The sequence below is a fragment of the Myotis nattereri genome (genome assembly GCF_964212035.1).
Source record: "Myotis nattereri genome assembly, chromosome: 16".
In the NCBI taxonomy this organism is placed as follows: domain Eukaryota; kingdom Metazoa; phylum Chordata; class Mammalia; order Chiroptera; family Vespertilionidae; genus Myotis; species Myotis nattereri.
In genome coordinates, this window is record NC_138091.1 from 21,386,695 (window position 1) to 21,401,525 (window position 14,831).

Consider the following 14,831-nt stretch of genomic DNA (forward strand, 5'->3'; position numbering starts at 1 on the left):
TAATTAATTTCCTTCCCTATCAACCCCAGCCCCGCCCCACTTGTTTCTCAGGTGAACACAATTTACCTGCCGCTACTCTCTCTTGAACTCTCTAAGTCAGTATCTCTTCCAGTGTGGTCTACCACCCATATGAGAGTCAGTCAGTTAGGGCAGTGGTCGGCAAACTCAGTCAACAGAGCCAAATACCAACAGTACAATGACTGAAATTTCTTTTGAGAGCCAAATTTTTTAAACTTAAACTATATAGCTAGGTACATTGTTATTAACTTAATTAGGGTACTCCTAAGGCTTAGGTCGGAAGAGCCACACTCAAGGGGCCAAAGAGCCGCATGTGGCTCGCAAGCCGCAGTTTGCCGACCACGGAGTCAGGGTGCTTGTTAAAAATGCAGATTCTCTGACCCCCTCCTCAGACTGAATCTGACTCTGGGGTGCAGCTCTGGAACCTGATGCTTAACAAGTTCCCCAGATGATCCGTGTGCTCACTGATGTTTGGGAGCTGTTGCTCTAAGCACTGCCATTAGGGAGCTCAGGTCATCTCCAGGTACATTCAGACACTCTCCCAACAGTTCCCCATAAGGAACAAGTCGAATCTCATCTTCTCATGACCTTTCCCCTACTTCCACCATCTCCCCCCTTCCCCCAGCAGGGATAGGAAGACCACTTAAATTGTAGCATCTCTGTATACAAGATGTGCATCCCAGCACTGTTTACAGTAAAGAAAAATGAAACAGCTGCCTGCCCGTGAACTTCTGCTCCAATAATATAATGGTATATCTTTCCAACGGAATGCTCTGTAACTATTCAAAGTGACTTTTTGTTTTTTGTTATGCCAAGTGCTGAGGTCCTAGAAAGCCTCAGCGTATTGTGGATTCCAAAGACATAACCCGGAGGACTGGCTGTGAAAGACACGAGTTTATTAGGAATTACATGTGCACCTTTAGCCACCGACTGTGACGTTTACTAGGTGCCACCAGTGAATTTGTCCCACTCAAGTCCCATCTGGTTTGTGGATGGGTCACACTGGTGGCGGCCTGCCGGTGCTATTGTTTTGTGCCGTTGCTCAGAATTTCCCAACGCTGAAAACAGAAAATCAGGGCATGCAGGGGGCGGGGGACGTGCCTGTGCACAAACTGTGAGAGATCAAAACTCTAGCTACTTATAATCCCGTTCACATCTAGAAGCAGTTCCTCTTTGGCCTTTCTTAGACTGAGTTGCTGGCCAGTTTCCCAAGCTCTCACAGTCCATTTACAGATGGCCTTCATTATATTTCCACAGGATGGGAGGAAGAGTTGGAACATGAGAAGGAGCCCATGTTCCCATATATCATATATTTTTATTATTGCATCTCCACTTCCTTCTTCCTTTCTTTTTTTAATTGATTTGAGAGGGGGGAGGGAAGCATCGATTGGCTGCCCCCTGCCGGCCCCCTAGCCAGGGATCAAACCCGCAACCTGGGTATGTGCCCTGACAGGGAATCAAACCCACCTTCTCATATATACAGTTTCACACTCCAACCAATTGAGCCACACTGTCCAGGGCATTTTTTTTTAATGTGCCCCAGGCATGAAACAGCTCTGGCCACCAACACTGACATTAAGGTAGGATAAACTTAGGACAGTACGTCTGCCTTGCCCCTGACTGTTTTAGAGTGACACCACTAATCAGGTGTCTCCTTGCCCATTGCCAGGGAATCTGTATCTCCGCTTTCACTCAATCTTTACAAAGTATGTTAAATTATACAGTTTCTACTTTTGTTTGAATTTTCTACATAAGTAGGCAGCTATGTATATAAAAGCCAAGCGACTGAAGGGCGGAACGATCAGAACGACCAGTGGCTATGACATGCACTGCAGCAGCCAACAGGCCAGATCGGGGGTGGGGCCAGCCAGCCAACCACTGGAGGCCCTCCCCCCTGCCGTCCCTGCCCCCGATCGACCCCCCCACCGCACCCCAATCACTGAAGTGTGACCTTCAGTGATTCTAAGTAAGTAAACGCTCTCTAGCCTTCATAGACCGGGAACCTGAATGACGAGTGATCAGGTGGAAAACTGCTCACAGTCTGGACCGTCAGTCAGGTGTCCCGGAGAGGTGCCCAGCACAACCACCATCTTCCTGCGTTCTCTCTCCACTGCTTCCTACCAAAGAGGGCAGCCACATCACACCATGGTCTCTCTTTAGCGGGTTTGTCAGTGGGGAACTAAACCGCATTACCCGTCTAGGGAGAGGCTGAGAAATGGAAGCTGTAAGTGTCCCTGACACTGAAGCGCCTTTGAAGCTTCAACTCATCCGAAAGCCAACAGCAAACATGTATACACCCTGCAAAGGTCTTTGACCCTAAAAACTCCCCCCTGCCCCCGTTCCCCCCTCCTCCCAAATTAGGGGCAGGCGGCTGGACCCCACCCGTGCATGAATTCATGCCTCGGGCCTCTAGTTATCTTTATAATTGGAAAAACACAATGAAATACAAAGTACAGAAACATCTAGAAGCATCTGCTGGATATTTTTAAAGGAGCTGGTTTAGATTATTCAACAAGTCCTGTAACAAATATCTTTAAATTATCAAAGGAAATTCTACAGGAAAATTTTCTAGATCTAAGGGCCTTAGTTTCCAGACTAAAAAAGCTCACCAAAAGGCTAGCACAACAAACGAAAAAAAAATAAAAGCAGATGTTTGTCATTAAATTCCAGAACACCAGGAATAAAAAGAAGATCATAAGCACTTCCAAAGAGAAAACAGGAAAAACAGGCCAAATACAAAGTATCAAGAATCAGAGCGGTGTTTGGAACATTTGGGAAAAAGTAGTGAAATAGAGAGAAGCACACAGAAAACTAAGCAAGTAAAAATATGACAAATGATAATTTCAGGGAAACCAAACAGTTGTTCAAGAAAGAAAACATAATTAGAGTACTGAAGTCAGCATAATGTAATGCCTAGAATTGATCAAATGAAATTGGAGCATATGCATATTATTCAGAAATATGGTTAAAAACAAGGGAAAAAGTTAAAGGAATTGAAAGTAATTGCCTCTGGGGAATGGGACAGAGGTATGGCGAAAAGACTTGTATTTTGCCATAAGCCTTGTAGCAGTGTTTTTTTAAGCTACGCACACTCATTATTTTTATAATAAAAGTTGGAACACACATACCCTGCTGATGGAATGTAAAATGATGAAGTCATTAATTTAAAAAGTTAAACATAGTGTTACCATATGACCTGGCAATTCCACTCTTACGAATATATGCAAGAGAATTGAAAACAAGTGTTCAAACAAAAACATGTACACGAATAGTTCACAATAGCCAAAAAACGGAAACAATCCAAATGTCCATCAACTGATGAATGGATAAGTAAAATGTGGTTTCTATATCCTATAGTGGAATATTATTCAGCCATAAAAAGGAATGACTGATGCCCGGCCGCAGTGGCCGCAGTAGTTGAACGTCAACCTGTTCTAATCCAAAATTGTTGAGACCTGTTGTTCTAATGCAAAATTGCTGATTACGGACCAATAAGAGATGCATACAAATAACAACAAAGAACAAAGTGGGGTGAGCACCTTAATAAAATGACAAACCAAGTACTATGGAGTTTCAAAGGAGGGAGAAGTCACATCTGGATGGAGGACTCAGGAAGTATGGGCGAAGTGGCAATTTGTGATGGAACATAAAGTATGTATAGGTTGTAGACAGCTGAAACAGTGGGATGGAGAAGAGGGGCAGCTTGAGGAGAGGGAGGGGGAGGGGGAGGGGAGAGAGAGAGAGAGAGAGAGAGAGAGAGAACACAAAGAATGTTCAGGGACCAGAAGTACAGTGAGTTTGGCTGGAGGGTGGCTAAACATGGGAAGAAAAGAGTAGGACTCTGTTCTGAATGGTCTTGTATGCTAGGGTGAAGCCATATTAAATATAAATGGGAAGCGTCAATATTGTAGAGATGCCGATTCTCTCAGAATTGATCTTTATATTTAATGTAATAACAATAAAACATCTCGAAAGGATTTTTTTTTAAAAATATATTTTATTGATTTTTTACAGAGAGGAAGGGAGAGAGATAGAGAGCTAGAAACATCGATGAGAGAGAAACATCGATCAGCTGCCTCCTGCACATCTCCTACTGGGGATGTGCCCGCAACCCAGGTACATGCCCTTGACCGGAATCGAACCTGGGACCTTTCAGTCCGCAGGCCGACGCTCTATCCACTGAGCCAAACTGGTTTCGGCTCGAAAGGATTTTTGTAGAAAACTTAGTAAAATGGTGCCTGAGTTTATTTGGAAGCATAAACTTGTGAGAAGAGTTAGACAATAAAAAGCTATGGTGCCCTAGCCGGTTTGGCTCAGTGGATAGGGCGATGGCCTGCAGACCAAAGGGTCCCAGGTTTGATTCCGGTCAAGGGCAGGTACTACGGTTGTAGGCTCCTCCCCGGCTCAGGGTCTGGTTGGGGGTGCAGGAGGCAACCAATGGATGTGGTTCTCTCACATCGATGTTTCTGTTTTTCCCTCTCTCTTTCACTCTCTCTAAAAGATCAATGGAAAAATATCCTCAGGTGAAGATGAACAAAAAACAAAAACAAAAAAATCTATGGTAATTAAAACAAATGTGTACATGTATAGAAATAGGCAGATAGATCAATGAAACAAGCCTAGAAATGAACCCAAGCATATATGGGAACTATATAAATTACTAAGAAGACAATTCAAATTGATGGGTTAAAAATGGTGTTCAAATGAAATAGGCCAGTCACAAAAAGGTAAATGCTGTATGATTCCACTTATATAAGCTATCTAAAATGGTCAAATTCATAGAAACACAAAGTGGAATTGTGATTACCAGGGCCTCGGGGGAGAGAGACAAGGGGAATTGTTGTTTAATGGATATAGAGTTTTGGTTTTGCAAGTTGAAAGTTCTGGAGATCTGTTTCACAACAATGTTCAAATTAACACTACTGAACTGTACAGTTAAAAATGGTTAAGACGCCTGGCCAGCATGGCTCAGTGATTGAGTATCGACCTATGAACCAGGAGGTCACAGTTCGATTCCTGGTAAGGGCATATGCCTGGGTTGCTGGCTCGATCCCCAGTGTGGGGTGTGCAGGAGGCAGCCAATCAATGATTCTCTCATCATTGATGTTTCTATCTCTCTCTTCCTTTCTGAAATCAATAAAAACAATATATTTTAAAAATGGTTAAGACAGTAAACTTTATGTTATGTGTTTTTTCCTATAATAAAAACATCTTAATGGTAGTGAAACATTCAGCTAGCCATTTAGAAAAGGTCCATACCTCACTAGATTCCAGACAGATTAGATATAATGATAGTGAATATTTAAAGAATGAACACCAATCCTCTTCATACTCTTCCCAAAAAACTGAAGAGGAAGGAACACTTTCACACTCACTCTAGATTACCCTGAAACAAAAATCAGACACTACTATAAAAAAAAGCAATCTATACCAATATCCCTTATTAATATTAATGCAAAATCCTCAACAAAATACTAGCAAACCGAATTCAACAGCATATTAAAATACACTATGACTAAGTCGGTCTACTCTTGGAATGCAAAGAAAGTTTAACATATGAAAATCAATTAATATACCACATAAACCGAATGAAGGGGGGAAAACCAAATGTAGACAAAGCATTTGACAAAGTTAAGCACCATTTTCTGATAAAAACACTCAACAAACTAGGAACAGAAGGAAACTACCTCAAGATAATAAAGGCTACACAGAAATGAAAAGCCCCAGCTAATGGCATGCTCAATGGTGAAAGACCAAAAGCTTTTTCTTTAAGATGAGCAGCAATAAGACAAGAATGCCTGCTTATGCCACTTCTGTTCAACAGAGTACTGGAAGTTCTAGCCAGATCAGTTAGGCAAGGAAAAGAAAGAAAAAGCATCAAAATTGGAAAGGAAGAAGTAAAATTACCTCTGTTCACAGATGACATGATCTTATATGTAGAAAACCTCAAGGATTCCAACAAAAAGAGGTAGGATAAACAGATTCTGCAAGGTTGCAGGATGCAAAATCAATACACAAAAACCAGCTCCATTTACAATAGCATCAAAAAGAATAAAATACTTTTGAATACACAATAACCAAAGAGGTTTGTATAAGTTTGCTAGGGCTTCCACAACAAACTACCACAGACTAGGTAGCTTAAACAACAGAGATTTCTTTTCTCACAATTCTGGAGGCTTGGAAGGCCAAGATCCAGGCATCAGCAGGTTTGGTTTCTCCTGAGGTCTCTCCTTGGCTCCAGATGGGCATCTTCTTGCTGTGTCCTTTCTTGGCTACCCCTCTGCGTTGTCTGCGACCTAATCTCCTCTCCTTATAAGAACACCAGTCATACATACTGTACTAGAGACGACTCTGAAAACTTGACTTGGTCTTTTAAAATTCATTCAGTTTGGTACACAGTGAACTCTTTTAATTTGAAGGCTTGTATCTTTCTCAGCTTCAGGAAATTTCTTCCATTCTTTTTCTTTTCATCCTCATCCGAGGATATGCTCTCATTGATTTAACAGAAATAGGAAGGGAGAGGGAGAGAAAAAGAAAAGCATCAGTTTGAGAGAGAAACATGGATGGGCTGCCTGACCTGGGATCCAACTGCAACTTAGACATGTGCCCGGACCAGGCACCGCGACCTGGGCAGGTAATAGACCTTTTGACGTCTATTGTAAAATGGGGAGACTAATGCTCACTCTACTTACCAGAGGGTAAAAATTAGTACAACCGCGTTGAAAAGAAAAATGAAATGTATTTCATAGTGCTTCCAGCTCGAGGCAGGTAAAGATACACAAAGAACGTGGACTTGATGTCATCTGGGTGTAAGACCTTGAGCAAACGATCCCCAGCTACTCTTTCCACCTCACAGTTTATCTGTGATGTTTAAATGAGACATCCCAGTAGAGAGACCTGTTGCACAACCAACGCTAATTGCCCGCCACCAAATCTAAAAGCCGTCTCCCCCGCCCCACTTCCATCCCTATATTTCCTGACCAGCCCCCGAGACTATGGTTTAGTAAGTCTAGAGTGAGGTCCAGAAAGCAATTAAAAAAAAAAATCTACATTTGTCAAAAGTTACCTAGCAGATTCTAATGCAGGTACCTCCACCAAGGACTCCGCTTGCTACCACGCCTCCTCCCCCCCGCCCCGCCCCGCCTTTTTTTTTTTTGTCAGAAGGCGCCGCTAACTCCAAGTCTCGCGACAGTTTATTCTTTCTTCAGACTCTACTACAGATCGCGCGAGGTGTTCATCGTCCAATCGCGAGGCTGGATGGCTGCCCAAGATGGCGGCGCGCTGGGAGCGTAACATCTGCGTTTCTAGGAGCTTCGCGCTGCATATGGTTTGCGACTAGGGGTTAGAGGCCCGCTCCAGGTTGGTGGTTTGGCTGGAACTTGGCCCGCAGAGGTAAGTCGCTTACTTTCACGGTGGTGACGAGTTCACTTAGCCCATGGATCACCCAGGTTCCTCATTCTCGGGTGCTGGACTCCGGGGGTCTAGGGAGAGAGACCCGATAGGGGTTGGGGTGTGTGGGGGGTGAGGAGTTGACTAATAGAATGGGGACCACGACTGAAGTAGGGAAGGCCCCCGGGACTGAGGAGGTTCGGAGAGGTCGGAAACTGAGGCGGGAAGGCAAACCGAATGGCTAAGATGAAGTGTGGAGCAGTGGGAGAGATGGAGAGCGGGCCGTGGCGGGACTTGGAAGGAAAAGTCGGGTTTATGAAGGAAGGCAACGAGGAAAAAGGGAGATGGGGGCTGCCGTGGGAGGAATTTGTTAAGAAGGGATTCGAAATTCTGAAAGCGACATCTAGGTTGCGTTAAGGTGCGTGGTAGTGGAAGAAGATTATTTAAGGCTCCAGAGAAACCAAGGGAACAAGTAGCGTCAGGGTTCGACTGCTTTGGTTTTTTTTTTTTTTACGACCGACTCGGTCAGCCCGGAAGAAAAAGCCCCCACCTTAGGACTGAGCCTCTTTGGGAGTCAAGATGGGCGACTCTTCACCCGAATGAGGTGCTGTGTTTCCGTGAGAAGAGTCACACACCAGGGTTTTCAGTCAGCGAGCACCGAGTGCTTACTCTCCCAGGCCCGGATTGCCTAGTTTGGTGCTGGGAAATCGCGTGAACAAGACAGACGAAAGATTTTCCCTCATAAAGCTCACTGGCATGGCAGATTTAAAAAAGAAAAAAAAGGGAAATATATGGAATGCCACGTGGGTAAGTTCTGTGTAGAAGTTCGAAGCAAGTAAGGGAAACCAGGAGTGCGTTCACTACTGCAATTTTTAAGTAAAGACAGTAGGAAAGGCATCAGTGAGGTGACAGCTGATTCAGAGACCTGAACAAGGCCAGGGTATCTTGCACGGATGTGTTTCTGGTCGGAGAAAAGTCCACGCGGACCATGCACACACGAAAGCCCTGAGGCAGGAGTATACCAGAATTGATAAAGAGCAAGGAGGCCCCTGTAGCTAAGGGCAGGATGGGCCAGGAAGAGGAAAGTAGATTAGGTTAGACTTAGAGAGAAAGAAGGAGGTGACCATGCTGATGGCGGGTGAGAGGTGGCACCGAACTAAATTGAGGAACATGGTAGATTTAGCGGAGTGCCCGTTGCCTGTATGAGGAGCTTGGTTCGCAAAGAAGTGGCTTTCTTGACTCATTCTGTTCTGACCAAAAAGGTTGAGTGAGGTAGGAAATGAATTGAATCTGCCATATGTGAACGAAAAAGGGTCTATGCGGTAAACCTGACAGGCTCATGGGGGCCGCATGGCAGGCCTGATAAGCTCAGTCACCAAAATAACCACACACCATGGTCTGATCATAATAAATCCCAATTGGCCAGGCCAGAGTGGGTAGTTACATCCCAGGCCTGTAGCTCTCTTTGCAAAGGTCAGTCTTTATCTTCGGTGAGCCCTGTCCATTGGTCTTACGCATTTAGGATAACATACCTTTAAAATGTCAGAGTGAATGAAGGAAAATGAAAAGGCCAGTATGTCTGGAGCACAGTGATGGAAAGGGGAAGTGGCAACAAATGAGGCTGGAGGGATAGGCAAGGCCTAGATCAGCGGTTCTCAACCTGTGGGTCGCGACCCCTTTGGCGGTCAAATGACCCGTTCACAGGGGTCACCTAAGACCATCCTGAATATCAGATATTTACATGACGATTCATAACAGTAGCAACATTACAGTTATGAAGTAGCAACGAAAATAATTTTATGGTTGGGTCACAACACGAGGAACTGTATTTAAAGGGCCAGAAGGTTGAGAACCACTGGCCTAGACGATCTATACCAGTGATGGCGAACCGTTTGAGCTCGGCGTGTCAGCATTTTGAAAAACCCTAACTTAACTCTGGTGCCATGTCACATATAGAAATTTTTTGATATTTGCAACCATAGTAAAACAAAGATTTATATTTTTGATATTTATTTTATATATTTAAAGGCCATTTAACAAAGAAATATCAACCAAAAAAATGAGTTCGCGTGTCACCTTTGACACGCGTGTCATAGGTTCGCCATCACTGAATACCTTGTTAATAATTTTGGACTTTATCAGCCTAATAGCTTTAGGAAGCCACTGAGGGGATTTAGCAAAGAATATTCAGATTTGTGTGGGATGGGATAGAGAAGACTTGTCTGCTATGTGAAAAGTGGATTGCAGGGGCAAGATCGGTTATAGAGAGATCAGTTACCGTAATCCAAGAAAGATGATAATGACCTGGGTTAGTAATGTGTAGTTGTGAAGGGTGAAAAATTATCAAGAAATAATGAGGAGATAGAGAATATTGGAATTGGGGAGGTGGGGTGGAGAAGATACTAAAGATTTCTGGATTGTGCACCAGCAGAAAGATCGTGGTGTCATTCAGTGAAATAGGGAAGGTCAGATGAGGGCCATTTGGGGGTGGGTAGAAGTTATTTAACTTTGGACATGTTGTGCATGAAATACTTTTGAACCATTCAAATGAGAAGTCTAGCGGGCAGTTGGATATATGATTTGGAAAGGTCTGGGGTGAAGACAGTTCTTTTTTGAAAATGGTTGTTAAATTTGCAGGGTAGAAAGCTGTCAAAAAACATTTCTGAAATAGAGTGAACAGATTTACGACTATGTAAAATTACATCTCAAACAAAGCTTGCACAGAAAAGGTGCTTGTTGCTAGGGGATATGGCTTAATAGGGGGTATGGCCTAACCGGGAGATCAAGGAAGGAAAGACATTCCTGAAGAAGAGATGCTTGAAGTGTGATAGTAAGGATGAGTGGGAATTCATCAGGTGAGGTGGGGTGGGAGGAGATGGGGGGGGGGGGGGGGGAGACATTATAGACCAGCGATTTTTAATTGATGTGCCACGAGAATTTTTAAAACATGTAATACCTGACTATTTAGGTTTAAAAAAAAAAAAAGGCAACAGCCCACACAGCAATAGCTGTCCTCTGTGAATAAATATGTAAATAAATTTTTGTCAGATCAGTAAAAAATGTAATAGGTTTTTTGGTGTACCGCAGAATTTTAGTAATTAGTTTAAGTGCCATGAGATGAAAAAGGTTGAAATCGTTCTCATAGACAAAAGGAGTAGAGTAATCTGTGTAAAGATCCTATTGCCAGAGTGGAGGAATAGAAGAATGAGCTCAGGGGTGTGTGTGTGAGAGAGGCTTAAGCTGATAGTGAAGAAATAGGTGAATCCACACCAGGCTGGACCTAATTTGTATGCTGAAGTAAGGTTTTTTGTTTTTATCCTAAGAGTAAGGTTTTGAGCAAGTGGGCATACGAGGAGGATGTAATGAGGTTTGTGTTTAGAAATGATCACTGCGGCCCTAACCGGTTTGGCTCAGTGGATAGAGCATCGGCCTGCGGACTGAAGGGTCCCGGGTTTGATTCCGGTCAGGGGCATGTGCCTTGGTTGCGGGCGCATCCCCAGTGGGGGGTGTGCAGGAGGCAGCTGATCGATGTTTCTCTCTCATCGATGTTTCTGGCTCTCTATCCCTCTCCCTTCCTCTCTGTGAAAAATCAATAAAATATATTTTAAAAAAAGAAAAAAAAAGAAATGATCACTGCAAAGTGGAAAAAAGAATGGAGAGAATAAAAGTGGAGTCAGGGAGACCAATTAAGAGACTGCTATAGCAATCTAGGTAGCTTGTATTTGGCTTATATTGATGGAAATGGAAAAATTGATGGATTTGGGAGATTTTTAGTAGATTAAATCCACATGACTGTTATTTCTTGGAATATGAGAGGGATAGAGAGCTATCAGGTGACTCCTAGGTTTCTGGCTTACATAATACTGTTTAGATGAATGCTCATTATAAAAAAGAGTGGAAAATGCAGAATGGTATAAAGAAAAAAGAAAAATCACCTACCATGCAGAGATATGTAGTATTATAAAATATTTTTTAAATTACCAACTACTTAGAGATTTACTAAACCACTGGCTTTTCTTCTAGTTTTAATTTATTGCTATAAATACATTCACTTTTTTCCTCTTTATAATCTGGTAGAAGACAAATTATGTTTGTTTTCATTTGGTTTTAGCTACCTAGAAGTGACAAGGCTGACATTTATAAAGGAAGTTGGAATAGAAGATAATTTTTGAAACTTAAGTGATTTTTAGTACACTACAAATTATCAGTCCATGCAAGGCTACTGTAAAACTAACCTCTGATTATAATATTCTTGGCTGTAGATTATAGTACCTTCTGCTACTTTGATAGTTTTAAAGGCATAATTTCCAATTTTCTTTCCTTGGTTAAAAAAAAAGATTCATCATATGCTGTGTATATTATTGTGACAAAATATATATAACAAAATTTATCATTTTTTTTAAAATATATTTTATTGATTTTTTACAGAGAGGAAGGGAGAGAGATAGAGAGTTAGAAACATCGATGAGAGAGAAACATTGATCAGCTGCCTCCTGCACATCCCCCAGTGGGGAAGTGCCCGCAACCCAGGTACATGCCCTTGACCGGAATTGAACCTGGGACCTTTCAGTCCGCAGGCCGATGCTCTATCCACTGAGCCAAACCGGTTTCGGCCAAAATTTATCATTTTAACCACTTTTAAGTATACTATTCAGTGACGTTAAATATATTCAGTGTTGTGCGACCATCAACACTATGCATTTCTAGAAGTTTTTAATCCTAAACAGAAGCCGCGTACCCATTAAAGAATGACTCATCATTTCTCCCTCTCCCAAACCCACAGAAAAATCCATTCTACTCTACCTGTATGAATTTTCCTAATCTTGGTACCTCATATAAATGGGATAATACAATATTTAACATAATACAATACCCCTTTTGGATGTGGCTTGTTACCCTTGTTTTTAAAATTTGTCCATGCTTAGCATGTATCAGAATTTCATTCTTTTTTATGGTTAAACTAGAGGCCCGGTGCACGGATTCATGCACTGGTGGGGTCCCTTAGCCTGCTCTGCGCCCTCCTGCAATCCGGGACCCCTCGGGGGATGTCGGACTGCTGAGATCCGGCTGAAACCGGTAGTCCAACATTCCCCAAGGGATAAAGTAGTGTGTGAAGCGGCAGGCAGCTGGGGAGGAACCTGGACCTGGCACTGGGCTGCTCACCCTCATCCTGGCCCTGTGGACCCTGCCTCTGCTGCTTGATAGCGCTGCCACAGAGGCAGGAGAGGCTCCCAGTGCTCGCCAGCCGTGAGCCCAGCATTGGCACCAGTCAGTCAGTCAGCTGAGCAGCCCTCACTGTGAGAATGCACTGACCACCAGGGGGCAGCTCCTGCATTGAGTGTCTCCCCCCTGGTGGTCAGTATGCGTCATAGCGACCAGTCAAACAGCCTACTGGTTGAGAGGTCACTTAGGGTTTTATATATATACTAGGGGCCCGGTGCACGGAATTCGTGCACTGGGTGTGTGTGTGGGGGGAGAGTGTCCCTCAGCCCAGCCTGCCCCCTCTCACATACTGGGAGCTCTCAGGCGTTGACCCCCATCACCCTCCGATCGCCTGATCGGCCCCTTGCCCAGGCCTGACGCCTCCGCCAGAGGTGTCAGGCTTGGACAGGGGACCCCCATCTCCCCCCGATCACTGGCTCTGGCCCCCGCCCAGGCCTGAGGCCTCTGGCCCAGGAATCATGCCTGGGCAGAGGACCCCCATCTCCCTCTGATCGCTTGCTCCACCCCCCGCCCAAGCCTGACGCCTCTGACCCAGGCTTCAGGCCTGGGCAAGGGGACCATCATATCCCCCCAATCCCCGGCTCCGCCCCCCCACCCAGGCCTGATGCCTCGGCCAGAGGAGTTGACCCTCATCACCCTCCGATCACCAATCACCGGATCGGCCCCTTGACCAGGCCTGAGGCCTCCGGCAGAGGTGTCAGGCCTGGGCAGGGGACCCCCAGCTCCCCGCGGTTGCAGGCTCTGCCCCTGCCCAGGCCTAACGCCTCTGGCCTAAGCGTCCGGCCCAGGCAGCAGGGACCTGCAGTGGCAGCGGGGGGCGCCGCGATCGTGGGCTTCACTTTAGGCCCAGGCAAGGGACCCCTAGCTCCTGGGACTGCCAGCTTCGACTGTGCCCAGCTCCCATCGCTGGCTCCACCCCTACTTCCTGCTATCACTGGCCAGGGTGGCAAAGGCGCCTGATTCCCCGATCATGCCTGGGGGGCAGGACAAAGGCGGCCCTGGAGCCGCCTTTGCCCTGCCCCCCAGCTCTTAGCTCCCCCCTGGGTTTCCGATCACTGTCAGTGGCAGGGGGCTTCTTCCTGCTTTCCCTTTCGCCTCCCTGCATTGTGCCTACATATGCAAATTAGCCGCCATCTTGTTGGCAGTTAACTGCCAATCTTAGTTGGCAGTTAATTTGCATATAGCCCTGATTAGCCAATGAAAAGGGTATCGCCGTACGCCAATTACCATTTTTCTTTTTTATTAGTGTAGATAGGAGGCCTAGTGCATGAAATTCATGCACTCCAGGGGAGAGGGTCCCCTCTCAGCCTGGCCTGCGCCCTCTCGCAGTCCGGGACCCCATGGGGAGTCGGCCTAAGCCGTCAGTCGGACATCCTTAGCACTGCCACGGAGGCAGGAGAAGCTCTCACCACTGCCACTGTACTCACCAGCCATGAGCCCGGCTTCTGGCTGAGCAGTGCTCCCCCTGTGGGAGCACACTGAACACCAGGGGGCAGCTCCTGCATTGAGTGTCTGCCCCCTGGTGGTCAGTGCACATCATCGTGACCAGTTGTTCCACTGTTCGGTTGATTTGCATATTAGCCTTTTATTATATAGGACTAGAGGCCCAGTGCACAGATTCGTGCACGGATGGTGTCTGGCTGCCGCACCCCAATTGGGGCCAATGGAGGCCAGCTGGCTCGGGAGAGAAGATGTGAGAGGTGGGCTGCTGGGGGAAGGGGTCAGGCGAGGTGCCCGGCCAGCCCTGCCCCAATTTGGCCAGTTGGCAGGCTGCAGTGAGCATCACAGAGACCAGTCATTCTGGTCGTTTTAGTCACTTGGCTTTTATATATATAGATATAGATAATATTCCATTGTATGCATATACCACATTCTATTTATTCATCTGTACAGTGGGGCCTTGACTTATGAGTTTAATTCATTCCGTGATGGAGCTCATTAAGGAGCTCATTAACTCGAATTACTCTGTCAACTCAGAGCAAAAAATGGGCCGAGAGACGGCTCGTATCTCGGAAAAACTTGTTAGTCAGGACACTCGTAAGTCAAGGCCCCACTGTATATGGATATTTGGGGTTGTTTCCACCTTTTGGCTGTTGTGAATATGATGCTATGAACATTGGTAAACAAATATGTTTGTTTTTAGTTTTTTTGCGCATACTTTGGATTGGAAATGCTGGATCTTATGGTGGTTCTGTTTTTTA

At 45.1% G+C, this 14,831-nt stretch overlaps 2 protein-coding genes across 2 annotated transcripts in view; one reads left to right on the forward strand and one right to left on the reverse strand.

Annotated features, from left to right (window-relative positions):
- Window positions 1-7,149, reverse strand: part of PAFAH1B1 (platelet activating factor acetylhydrolase 1b regulatory subunit 1) — a 118,139-nt gene extending 110,990 nt beyond the window's left edge. Inside the window, exons 1-2 of the mRNA XM_081109362.1 lie at window positions 7,085-7,149; window positions 6,184-6,508 (exon numbers count right to left, since the gene is read on the reverse strand). The gene's annotated coding sequence lies outside the window, so the exon portion shown is untranslated. The remainder of the gene's footprint in view (window positions 1-6,183; window positions 6,509-7,084) is intronic.
- Window positions 7,150-7,267: 118 nt separating this feature from the next.
- The window catches only part of METTL16 (methyltransferase 16, RNA N6-adenosine), a 66,767-nt gene continuing 59,203 nt past the window's right edge, over window positions 7,268-14,831 (forward strand). The window contains exon 1 of the mRNA XM_081109364.1: window positions 7,268-7,410. The gene's annotated coding sequence lies outside the window, so the exon portion shown is untranslated. The remainder of the gene's footprint in view (window positions 7,411-14,831) is intronic.